Raw genomic sequence first — 13,625 nt, 5'->3', positions numbered from 1 at the left:
TGCAGAGCATAGATACATCTACATGCTGTTAGTGAAATGATGAAAAGCAGAATGCATTTCAAAGAGTATGGTCTGACCTCTGGGTTATGGACTCAGCACGCTCCAACTGTGACTCTCTGCTCACAGGATTTGAACACAAACAAAGAAATGACTCTGGCAAAATCTGTTGAAACGGATTCTGTGAGGAATTGAAACCAATGGAATGAAAAGCTCCTAGAGAGCGAGATGTAACATTATCTGTGTAGGGATCGTTTTCCAGACTGGAGGAGAGTGCGCAGTGCTGTTTCCATGGGTCAATAACAGGATAGCGAGATTGAATCAGCGTCGAATGTTATTGTAGGGATCCCTGTTGCTTAGACACACTGCACCTTTTGCACAATCATGCAAAAACACGGACGCTTTGTGTAGAGGGGACAATTTCAAAATCATTCATGAGGAAAAATGCACAAATGAGCGAAACACCAAAGCAACCACAGGAACTGGTGTTACGTGACGGGGTAAACCCCCGCTGCTAATGTCAACCAGCAAAGCAGAAAGGATTCACCCCGTGCTGTGTTCTGTTAAAATTCCAGAGGCAAAGAACCAGCCCACAAATCACTAATTAAAGTTAAAAATAACAGCTTTATTGCTTTTATTGACAGAGAATAATCAACCTACAACTCATTTCTCTAAACCTTCTGCTCTACAATACCTTCCCTCACTCCAATCCCAATAACTTTGACAAAAAAGTTCAAATTTTAAAACCAGTTAGTTGTCGAATCTTCTCTTTGAATCTTCCTCTGTAGATTTTTTCTCCAGGTCGGTGTTGATGCTTTTTTTATGCAATCTTTTTCTCCAGATAGGCACCTCTTGGGATATTTTAGAACATAGAACATAGAACATAGAACATTACAGCACAGAACAGGCCCTTCGGCCCACGATGTTGTGCCGAACTTCTATCCTAGATTAAGCACCCATCCATGTACCTATCCAAATGGCATCCTACATCTGTTTTCTTTTTCAATGCTCTCTTTGCTGTTCTTTGTCGCTCTGGATAACTGTTCCAAATGTCTGATATTTGTCCCACGAAACGTCGGACTGTTTCAATGGTTTTAACATTGTAAAAATACCAAATTCAAACTTGATTGGGACGTAATTTAAACTGATTGGCCGAATTCATATTTGATTTTTGTATCCATGTAACACAGCTCTCAGTTGTTTTCATCAAATTTTATGTTGTTGCCTTGTTCTGGACTCCTTGTGCTAGCCAGACATTTCCGCGCCATTAAAAGTAGGTTACACCCACAACTTCATAACACCGGTATTTGCCAAGACAGTTTTTTTTCTCTTAACATCGCTCTCTATCAATCTCATGTACCTGAGATTTGAAACTGTCCTATTCTCATAACCTCAAATTTAACATGCCTCCTTACTTATGTCTAATAATATTAATTTATTTCTCACTGTGTTACTTCAGCACACGTTGAGAAGAAATAAAAATGAGAACAACAGTCACCTATGTCACTGCGATTTGACCCAATGTTGCTGCAGCCAAAAGATTCAGCTGTAAGTGAAATAGCATTCATCTTTCCTGTAGCAGTAGTAAGATTGCATAGCATTGTGGTAAGTTTTCATGCGTTGAATTAGACCCAGCATCACTTCTCGGGGCGAAATTTACTGATGAAATACACGGGGATTGGGGGTTTCAATTTGGTTAGGAAGGACATGGTCAGAGTTCTCTTGATACAAAATCGTTAGAGACGATGGAAATGAGGTTTACTGGGAGGTTTTGCCACGAGAAAAGAAAAGAAGGGATTTAATGGGATGGTGGAATAGATGAAGATTCACGCGACATAAATCAGGAATGACTGAGTTGTGTCCTAATGGAGGTTTTACAGCGGATGTGAGGTTGGTAAGGGTAAATAAGAGGGAAATTACCTGGTTCAGGTGAGTGTATAACTAGAGGTTAGAGCTTCAAAACCAGCGAGGAACGACAACGAAGTTTGCAGCAGATACTTTTTAATCTGAGTTTTTGAAATCGGAGATTGCTTTTCAGGCAGAAAAAAATAGAAGATGATTCCAGCATATTTCAAAAACCAGTTTCAGACACACAAGGAGTGAATTTAACAGGGGCAGGGATTCTGGGGTGCCTGGATGGGGAGGCAAAAGTGACACACTCACAAATTGATTCGCCTTCATCAGAAAGAATTCACATAATATCTGCAACTGAACATGTTAAGTGTAAGAAGAGCTGGTGGTGTTGAAAGGTGTAGCAGCTGATTCGACGTGAACTACTACAAATTGTTAATGTACTGTGCTGTTTGTTTTAGCTTTGCATTAAATAGAAGCCGGTTAGCTCAGTCCGCTGGCTAACTGTTTTATGGTATAGAATGAGACTAACAACGTGGGATTAATTGCCGCACTCTCTCGGGTTGGCATAAGGATCATCATCTCCACCACTCATGCGATCTGTAATGCAATTGTGACTCTAGTGAGTAGGAACGGACCTGTCGATGTCAAGCCATCTGTTGCCTTGAACATTTGGTCACAATGACCAGGAACGGGACTGAATCCATTTAATACTCACTGATCTCCTCCCTAAAAATCCAGTCGCAAGACTCGTCCTTATTCCTGTTGGAACACTCTGATCTGCACAGCAGCAAAACTATTTGTCATGACTTTACCAGATTCAGTGACAACATCCAGTCTACCGAAAGAGATAAGTCTAATTCCTCTCGAACCGTTTAATGAGCTGTGTGAGTTTGCAGAAAACAGGATTATCTGAAACGAGTTTAACAACCTTTTCAAGAATGTAATTCAATGCAGTGTCAGAGATTTGAAAAAGGTCATCAAGCTAAAATATCACCTCTGTTTCTCGATCCACAGATGGTTAATTACCTGGGGAATATTTGCAGTTTTACTGTTTATGATTGATACCTTTCCTAAAGACAGAACAATCCCAGAAATCAGAAACTGGAGCTTTAGAATTGATGCTGCTTTATTCGACATTTCTCTTCAACTACGCTTCCGTCTGATGCTCCAATAATTCCTGATCAACGTCAGTAAAACCAGATTTAGATAAGGATTGAAATTACAATTGCGGCATTTTAACACACTGTTCAGTGCCAAGCGCTGATCAGTTGCTCCACTGGAGCCGCCGGCAGCAAACCTATAACGTGTCCTAATCATACCTCTGAGACCTTCGACCCGCCTGTTCTACCTTTGTTGTCGTTCTGAAATTAAAGCTAAGGCAGAGGAGCAGGAACTGACATGGACCTTTGACTATTCGAGCATCAGGTTCAGGAAATGGGGCAGAGAAAAACGTTGTGCAAAATTGACTCGATTGAAAACTGGGTTTCTGTGGGTCGCTGCGTTGTTTACAGACAATGTTATATTGTCGCTGTCACAGGGATTCTCATTCGGTCGGCTTCAATTCAGCACAGGATTCGATTCAACGACACTTCACTCACCTCATTCCGCAAGTTCTTACAGACAACATGAAACATACTGCACTCATCGTCAATCTCCACCATTTTTACATCCACGGATATGTTGCAAAGTTTTCATGAATACTGAAGATATAAGAATATCATGCAAGAGTAAATTGATTTTCAGTTTAAATTGTAAAGTGATAAGAATCTAAAGTGAGATAGATAATGCCCGAAATTCATGTTTATTACCGTGGCTAGAACTCTAACCAGGAAAAGGAAAAATCTGTCGCTTAATCCCCAATATCCACACGCTTGCTTGCTCCATGTGTCCAGTGGGAAACTTGTGTGAAGGAGCATGCAGTCTGACAGAGCGCCTGGGAGAATCCTCCACTGTCTGATCTAAAGCTACAACAGGAGCTGTGTATTCCAGCTGTGAGAGCAGTGGGTTAAGGGGAGTTCCTTGGTATTCCGTGGTGTAGATTCACAGTGTCCTAATTATGTTATTGTTTAAAACCCACTGTCAGAAACAGCACAGACAGAGAGGAATAGGAGGGGGCCAATTTCACCCGCCAGCACTACCCCGCCATTTGATATTATTATGGTTGACCGAACACGTCAACGTCTTTTCCCAGCCCATCCACATCAACCTATCGCCCAAAGGGAAAAAGACACTGAATAAAACGAAAAACTCTGTGCAACTGTGGGAGCAAAATGTGGTTAGAGACAGTGAGCTTATGCAATGGGATTCTTGGCTGATCATGTTTCAAATGATACGATTCCATCAAAACTCACCACCAAGAAAATGAGGAGTCTTCTCTGGTCAGTAGCAGGGACGAGAACTCCAGGCGATGGGAACATAGAACATAGAACAATACAGCACAGAACAGGCCCTTCGGCCCACGATGTTGTGCCGAACTTCTATCCTAGATTAAGCACCCATCCATGTACCTATCCAAATGCCGCTTAAAGGTCGCCAATGAATCTGACTCTACCACTCCCACGGTCAGCGCATTCCATGCCCCCACCACTCTCTGGGTGAAGAACCCACCCCTGACATCTCCCCTATACCTTCCACCCTTCACCTTAAATTTATGTCCCCTTGGAACACTCTGTTGTACCCGGGGAAAAAGTTTCTGACTGTCTACTCTATCTATTCCTCTGATCATCTTATAAACCTCTATCAAGTCACCCCTCATCCTTCGCCGTTCCAACGAGAAAAGGCCGAGAACTCTCAACCTATCCTCGTACGACCTACTCTCCATTCCAGGCAACATCCTGGGAACTGATGATGAGTCAGCAGAACAATCATTGATTCACCTGAAATCTGAACTACACTCAGATTCTGGTGGGACTCAAACCCACAAACTTTGAATCGCAATCATAACATTTCAGTAGAAGTCCAACACGTCTTTCGTTGGGCTGCAGAGCTGCGCGAACCTCCATTTTACTGCACCCAAATTTACGGTGACAAAGTCTTTCATCAATCTTCGGTTTATCCTCGCACCAATTTCCAGTACCTGGTCCTTATCCGTGCATGCTCTAGCTCTTCAAGTGTTTGGCTAAATACTCCTGAAGTGTTTTGATGACTTTAAGCTTTACCACACGTTCAAACAGTGCTTTCCAGACAAACAACACCCTCAGGATGTAAACATTCTTCCTGAATCTTCTCTGAACATTGTCTCTCTAGCTTGTCATCTATATCCCTGGTTATTAACCCTTTCCATAAGAAGTTTATTACTGTCACACATACCTAATCCCTTTCTGTGCACATTAATCAGTTTCTCTGTTAGCTTTCTCTGCTCTCAGATAAAGAGCCCCAGACGAGCTCATCCATCTTTGCAGTGGCGTGAGTGTAGTGCTTTAAAAGCACAGCCGGTCAGGCAGCATCCGAGGAGCAGGAGAATCGATGTTTTGGTTATAAGCCCTTCATCAGGAATGGGGATTTTGAGTCGGGGTTGAGGGAGATGAATGGGCTTGGTGGTCAGGTAATGGGAAAGTGGATGAAGGCGAGGGAGAATGTGATAGTTCAGAAGGGAGATTGATGGACGGGTCCGGAGAGCAGTGTCTAGTTGGGACTGGGATAATGTGGGGGGAGGCGAAATGAGGAAGCTGTTGAAATACACATTTATCCCAAGTGTTTTCAGGGTCCTAAGTTGGAATATGAGACGTTCTTCTTCCAGGCACCGGCTGGTAATGGCTTGTGCCCGAAACATCGATTCTATTCTCCTCAAATACTGTCTGATGTGCTGTGCTTTTCCAGCACTACACTCTCGACTTTGAGCTCCGGCACCTGCAGCCCTCACTTTCGCTTAACTTTGCAGGAGGAATGGTCTAGCTCAGACACTAAATTGGTAAATTTACTCTGACCACCCTCCCGTGCAAACACACGCTTCCTGAAGGCTGGCAATCAGAACAGAACAAAATTATCCGAAGAAAAGCAGAAATATCTGAACAAAATCAGCAGGTTTAGTGCATCTAGGAGTGACTTTCGAGCCAAACGATCCGCCTTTGGAACGAATGGTATGTGTAGGTGGGGCAGGAACGTGAAAGAAGATGGACAGGGTATAAAATGATTGAACTCGATGTTGGGTATTGAAGATTGTACGGTCTATCAGCAGAAAATGACGTTCCGCTCTTCCAACTCGCGCTGTGCTATGCGGGAGCTCTGCAGCAGACCAAACTGAAATGGAGGCATGGAAACACAGTGGGATGGAAACACACAGGAACCTGGAAGCTCTGGGTCTTATTTTGCTTGCAGACAGAACGTAGGTATACACACGTTTGCCACCCACTCCGTTTTTCTCTCCCCAGTCTGGACGAGATCACATTGTAAGCTGGAAAATGCAGTTTGATAAATTGAGTGAAGGGCAGATAAATCACTGGAACCTTACACAATGAGGAGGGACATCATAACCGTGCAGCATTACACCTTCTGAGATTTTTTGGAATGGTGCCATATGGGGAAGTGTTGGGGGTCAAGGAGGATTGGACAAGGATGTACAGAGAGAAGTTGTCCTGCATTGTTCCAGTATTCAGTTGTATGGGCTAGTGGAGAAAGGGCAGTAGAATGCATATCTTCCTGATCTTCCTGCTATAAGCAAATATCTAATTACGGAGCAAAGCTACTTAATGATTTCTATGCCAACAACGACACTAGGTACAGCTGACAGAAGTCACATGCTTACACTGTCACTGTCAGTCTGTCTCTCCGGGAGCAGTAGTATTCCCCCACGCTGATTCAGACAACACAGTTCTTCCTGTGACATATCCCTTCGAGAATAGAAGGACAGCTATTAATAACCCGTACTTGGAACGGAGTATCTGTATTGCTCAATAAGAATCCGGTAACTATCCTAACTCCTTTTTAAAATCACTTGACCCATAGCCTTGTATGTCTTGGCATCACAAATTCACATCTGAATACATCAGAAAGTTATGTGGATTTCTGCCTCTCCGAGTCTTGCATAAACTGTGTTCCAGATTTCAACCACCCACTGTTTGAAAACGTTTTTCCACCCATTTACTATAATCTTTCCACCACTGACATTAAATCGGTGGCCCACCATAATGAAAGCTCCATCAAAGTAAAACATTTATTTCAGTCTACGCCATTCATATCCCTCAGTACTTTGTACATCCTAATCATCCCGCCTCCCGTCCCCACCACCCCCCCCCCCCCACAATCTCCTATGCTCTAAGTAAAACAACTCCAGTTGTCCAATCTCTCTTCTTCAGCCCAGACAATATCGTGGCAAATCTCCCCTGCATCGTTTTCAGCGCTGTCACATCCCTGCTAAAACGTGAATTGCATAACTACACACAACAGTCTGGCTAGAGCTGAATGAACAAGGAAAATAAATGATACAAAAGTCGACAGAAACTGATGCTTTTTTGAATAAAGTTTCTTTTCCTCAATGCTGCCCTGTGCCCTTTTCCTGAGCCTGATGTTTCAATAATCGCTGGTCCATGTCAGTAAAAGCTCCGAGGTGAGGATTGGTCTCACAACCGTGGTATCAAAATGGATCAACTGGTTTGAAGGTCCCGATGATGAGACTTGGGCATGGTCACCCAGCAACAGTGAACACAGCAGTACAGGCTGAACGGGGTCAATGTGAAAGTGATTGTAAAGGAAATGGGAGGGGGATCTTAAAGGAGTGAAGTGATTGTGGGAGGGTGGGAATTCTCCGAGAATGGGTGAGTCTCAATCCTGATATATGACTCGCAGAGATGTGTGAGAGAGAAGGCTTTGATGGGAAAGAAAATCATAATCTCTGAGAATGCTTTCATGTAAAATCAACTAATACCTTTCTGCAGTGACTCGGATTGAAACGAGTTTACTGTGGCCACAATGCAGAATATTTTAATATTTAAACCATCACGGTGTCGTGCAGAGACACGCGTTTAAAAACAGCAATAATTGCAGTGACAGAGGAGATGTTAGGAAGAGTAGCAGATGCACAACAGGAATATTAGGCGCGCGATAGCAGATATGTGGGAATTCAGAATTAGCTGAATCTCTAAATTCGATATCCCCAGACGATGTGCTTGCATCGACGACTGCATGTTGAAGACTGAGTTTGATAGATTTCTAGAAAACAAAAGGTTCAGAGGATAGTGCGGGATATTGGTGTAATTTATGTTTCAATAACAATGTGTTATTAACATTGTGTTAATAACAGTTTCTTCACACACACAAGGAAGCACCCATTGCTGCAGTCAGTCACATAACCCTAGTTCCTAGAACCGGAATTAGACAAACTTCGTGGCGCAGCCGCGAATACCAAACCGGAAGTGGGGCGGAAATGAGCATGTGAAGCTATTCTGTGGCACCATTGACATGATTAGTAAAGGCACCGTCATGGAGTCATAGAGTAATTGAGATATACAGTATGGAAGCAGACTCTTTGGTCCATGCCGACCAGATATCCCAACCCAATCGAGTCCCACCTGTCACCTGGCCCATATCAAATCCTTCCTATTCATATACCCATCCAAATGCCATTGAAATGTTGTCATTGTGCCCGCCTCCACCACTTCCTCTGGCAGCTTATTCCATACACGCTCCACCGTATGTATGAAAAAGTTACCCCTGCAGTCTCTTTTATATCTTTTCCTTTTCAATGTAAATCTATGCCCTCTCGTTCTGGACTCCCGACCCCAGGGAAAAGACTTTGTCTACTTATCCAAGAGCGTGAAATGCTGAGGGTGGGAGTGATTCTGGTCAATTGGCTCAGAGGAAGCGTGCTGGAGCTTTAAGTGAGAGGTCGATGCATTGAAAGCATTCTAAGAGATTTTCCTTAACAAAGTGGTATTTTGTTACTTTGACAGTAAGAACTGCTTTGGCTCACATCCTCCCCACATCAGTCTCTTGCTCCAAAAAACTCTCCAATCCAGCGTACATTGCTTGCATTCCATCACAGAAACGCTTCCTATTCTCGCTCCATCTAGGATAATCTGAATTGACAATGTCATTCTTTGAAAGGAGAAATGCAGCAGGGAGTTGTTAGTGCAGCGGCGATGTATTGGGCTAGTAAACTTTGGAGACTGGAACGTGGCAGCTGCTGTTCGTTAAATTCGATGAATAAAATCTGGAAAATAAATCCAATCTCAGGAACAGAGACAAGAACTTTATATTGCCGAAACCTCATTCATTCATGTCCCTTCGAAAGGGAAATCTGCCGACTGTAATGAGTCCTGTCAACATGTGACTCCAGACCCACAACAATGTGGTTCAGCCATGAATGCCCTCTGACTCAGTTCGAGGTGAATTAGAATGAACAATAAATGCTCTTCAGACCAATGATAGCCACATTCCGTGGGAAATTAAGGAAGAATAAAAATGCGTGAACAACAGGTGAAGTGGGAATCGTGTCTGTGTGGACTCGAATTCAACTGATTATCAAACTAAATCGACACAAGGATACCCAGAGCGCCAAGAAGTCAGGGCCATGGGGTGACTGCAGAAAGGGATTCAATTACCCACTGAGGTGTAAACTCACGTAATCAGTCACAGTGCGCATAGGTCATTCACCACTCCCATATGTGAGAAGTGATCCCTTAGAAGACTAACTGGCAGAGTTACTAGCAAGTTTACAAATGACAGCAGGATTTCGATTCTGCTGTTATTGCAGCTGTTAATCACAACCAGCAATGATACCTGTTTGCATGCGTGTTTCCAGTGGAGCGCCACTGTTTTCTGATGTAGATCAGTGATTTAGACTTAGTTGTCGGAACCATGGTTTAGAACTTTGCTGATGATGCAACAATTGACTATGATGAAGAATGCCATGGACTGTAGGAATGTATCAATCAGGTGGAAAGCTAAATTGCTGAATGGAATTGAATCCAGATCAATGAAAGTTAATGAATTTGGGGAGAAGAAACAATAACAGTGAGTATTCGGTGTGGTGTAGACGGACAAAGAGATCATGGAGTGCGAATTCAGGATCGCTAAAGATCAATGGACAGGGGAATCATTTGGACGGAGGTACGTACTGCAGATTTTGGTAATCAGAATCAATACTAGAGTGGTGCTGAAGAAGCACAGAAGGTCAGGCAGCATCCAAGTTGCAGAAAAAAATGACGTTTCGGTCAAAAGCCCTTCATTATGAATAAAGCTGCGAGCCTCGAGGGTGCAGAGATAAATGGGAGGACTGGGTCTGGGAAGAATTTAGCTGAGAGTGCAATAGGTGGATAGAGGTGGGGTTAAAGGTGATAGGTAGGAGGAGAGTGTGGAGTGGATAGGTGGGAAGGAAGATAGATAGGTGGGACAGGTCAATAGGATGGTGCCAATCTAGAAGGTTGGAACTCGGATAAGGTGGGCGTGGGGAGATGAGGAAGCTTCGGAAGAACACATTGATGCCCTGGGGTTGAAGGGTCCCAAGGTGGAAGATGAGGCGTCGGGTGTTGAGGAAATGGCGGTGGAGAAGGCCCCGGAACTGCATGGCCATGGGAGAGTGCGGGAGGGGGAGTGAGATGATGTGTTTGGTCATGGGGAGTTAGGGTCGAATGTTGCAGGTGTACTGGAAATGTTCGCTGAATCGATCTGCGAGAGGATGTCTGTTGGCCCCAATGTAGAGGAGACCAATAGATACAATAAATGACATGTGTGGCAGTGCAGATGCACATTTGGTGGATGTACAAGGATCTATTGGAGCGGTAGAATGATGTGATGGGGAAGATGTGGGTGCAGGTTTTGCAATTCCTGTGGTGACAAGGGAAGTTGCTGGGAGGGGAGGGTGGGTCATTGGAGGGCGTAGTCTTGACTAGGTAGTCGTGCAGGAAACAGTCTTTGTGAAAAGTGGATAGGGTGGTGAGGGAAATATCTCCCTCGAGTTCAGTGTCACTGACACTTTTTACAAACCCACTGACTCCCACAGCTGTCTGGATTATACCTCCTCCCACCCCATCTCTTGCGCAAATATGATCCTATATTCCCAATTCATCCACCTCCATCGCATCTGCTCCCAAAAGAGAAGCACAGCGGTTCAGGCAGCATCCGAGGAGTCATAAAATCGACGTTTCGGGCTAATGCCTTTTGTTAGGAATACAGTCAGAGAGCCTAAAGGCTGGAGAGATAAATGAGAGTAGGTTTCGGGTGGGGAGAAATTAGCATAGAGTACAATAGGTGAGTGGGAGAGGAGATGAAGGTAATGGGTCAGGCATGAGGGCGGAGTGGATAAGTGGAAAGGAAGATAGGCAGGTAAGACAAGTCATGGGGACTTTGCTGAGCTGGAAATTTTGGAGCTGGGGTGAGGTGGGGGAAAGGTAAATGGGGACAATGGTGAATTTTACATTGATGCCCTGGGGTTGCAGTGATCTGAGGCGGAAGATGAGATATTCTTCCTCCAGGCGTCGGTTGTGAGGGAGTCGGGGTGTAGGAGGCCCAGGACCTCCATGCCCTCGGCTCAGTGGGAGGGGGAGTTGAAATGTTGGGCCACAGGGCAGTGTGGTTGATTGGTGCGTGTGGCCCAGAGATGTTCCATAAAGCGCTCTGCAAGGAGGCGTCTTGCCTCCCCAATGTCGAGTAGACCACATCAGGAGCAATGGATACAATAAATTATATTGGTGCAGGTACAACTTTGATGGCTGTGGACGGCTGCTTTGGGCCTTGGATGGAGGCGAGGGAGGAGGAGTGGACGCAGTTTTTCCAATTATTGCGATGGCAGGGAAAGGTGCCAGGACGGGAGGATGGGTTGTTGGGGGGCGTGGACCTGACCAGATAGTCACGGAGGGAACGGTTTTTTGTGTAAGGTGGAATGGCATAGGGAGAGAAATATATCCTTGGTGGTGGGGTCCGTTTGGAGGTGGTGGAAATGTCGGCGGATGATTTGGTTTATGCGAAGGCTGGTAGGGTGGAATGTGAGCACCATGAGGGTTCTGTCCTTGTTACGGTTGGAGGGGTTGGATCTGAGGGCGGAGGTTCAGGATGTGGACGAGATGCATTGGAGGGCATCTTTAACCACGTGGGAAGGTAAATTTCGTTCTCTAAAGAAGGAGGCCATCTGGTGATTTTCATACTCTAAGTTACTTTCTCCCCACCCCACCCTACTCTCATTTATCTTTCCACCCTTAAGCACTCTGCCTGTATTCCTGATGAATGGCTTTTGCCCGCAACTTCGAGTTTTCTGCTCCTCGGATTCTGCCTGAACTATTGTGCTTTCCCAGCACCGCTCTAATCTAAACTCTGGTTCCCAGCATCTGCAGTCATTGTTTTTACCCTCTGCACCCAAAACACAAGTTCCACCACAGAACTCACCAGATGGCCTCCTTCTTTAAAGACCAGAACTTCCCAATCTATGTGGTTGAAGATGCCCTCCAATGCATCTCATCCGTGTTCCGTACCTCCACCCACGAACCACAAATCTCCAATCACGACAAGGCCAGAACCCCCCAGGTCCTCATCTTCTATCCACCAATCTCTTCATAAATCACATCATCCACTGACAGTTTCGCCATCTTCAAACGGATCCCACCACCAGGGATAGGTTCTCCTCCCCAGCCCTATCCACTTTCCGCCAAGACCATTCGCTCTGTGACTACTTAGTCAAGTCCACGCCCTCCAATGTCCCACCCTTCCGTCCCAGCACCTTCCTCTGCCACCGCAGGAATTGTAAAACCTGCTCCCACATCTTCCCTCTCATCTCTGTCCAAGGCTCCAATGGAGGCTTACACATCCATCAAGGTTTCACCTGCACTTACACACGTGTCATTTCTTGCGTCTGTTGCTTCCGATGCGGTCTACTCTAAATTTGGGCGACTGGATGTCTTCTCACAGAGCACATCAGAGAATATCTCCAGGACACCCACAAGAATAAACCCCAGTGCCCTCATGGCCAAACATTTCATCTCCCCCTCCCACTCTCCCGACGACATGCAGGTCTTGGGCCTCCTCCAACGCCACTGCCTCACCACCCAATGCTAGGAGGAAGAAAGCCTCATCTTCCGCCTCGGGACCCTTCAACCTTATGGCATCAATTGGGACTTCACCAGTTTCCTCATTTCCCCTCCCCCTACCTTACCCCAGTTCCCACTTTCCAGATCATCACCGTCCTCCTAGCCTGTCACACCTGTGCATCTTCATTCCCACCTATCCACTACACCTTCTTCTCTGAAATATCATGTTCACCCCCCACTTCCATCCAGTTACTGCACTCTCAGCTACCTTCTCCCCAGCCTCGCCCAACTCCCATTTATCTCTTCATCCAATATGGTCCCAGTCTCATTCCTGATGAAGGGCTTTTCCCTGAAATGTTCATTTCTCGTGCTCCTCAGATGCTGCCGGACCTGCTGTGCTTCTCCAACACCACTCTAATCTTGAGGGGAATCAGTTGATTGAGAGGGTTTTCGGATATTTTCTAGTGTTGACCACTTTAGCAACTACCAGTTTAGGGAACACCTAAAGGACTGGGCACAAGTTCGGTAAGCACTTAAACATTTTTCTTTTAAATTGTAAGATAAAACATTGAATGCTGAAGTATACAACTTTGCCCATCAAGACTGTTTCACCAATGAGTTTATCACCGATTCCTTTCCAGGTGAGAATGCTATGGGCCTTGGAGAGGAACTTGCAAATGGTGGCGTTTCGTTGCATCTTCCAAACTTGCCCTTATAGTCAGTACAGCTGTTGAGCTTTGAAAGTTCTGTCAAATATGCCCACATGACTTACTCCATTGCATAGTGTAGTTGGTGCACTCTGTTGCAATTGTGCCTAAG

This window comes from Chiloscyllium punctatum, chromosome 18, assembly GCF_047496795.1.
Source record: "Chiloscyllium punctatum isolate Juve2018m chromosome 18, sChiPun1.3, whole genome shotgun sequence".
Lineage (NCBI taxonomy): Eukaryota > Metazoa > Chordata > Chondrichthyes > Orectolobiformes > Hemiscylliidae > Chiloscyllium > Chiloscyllium punctatum.
This window is presented reverse-complemented; position numbering follows the sequence as displayed.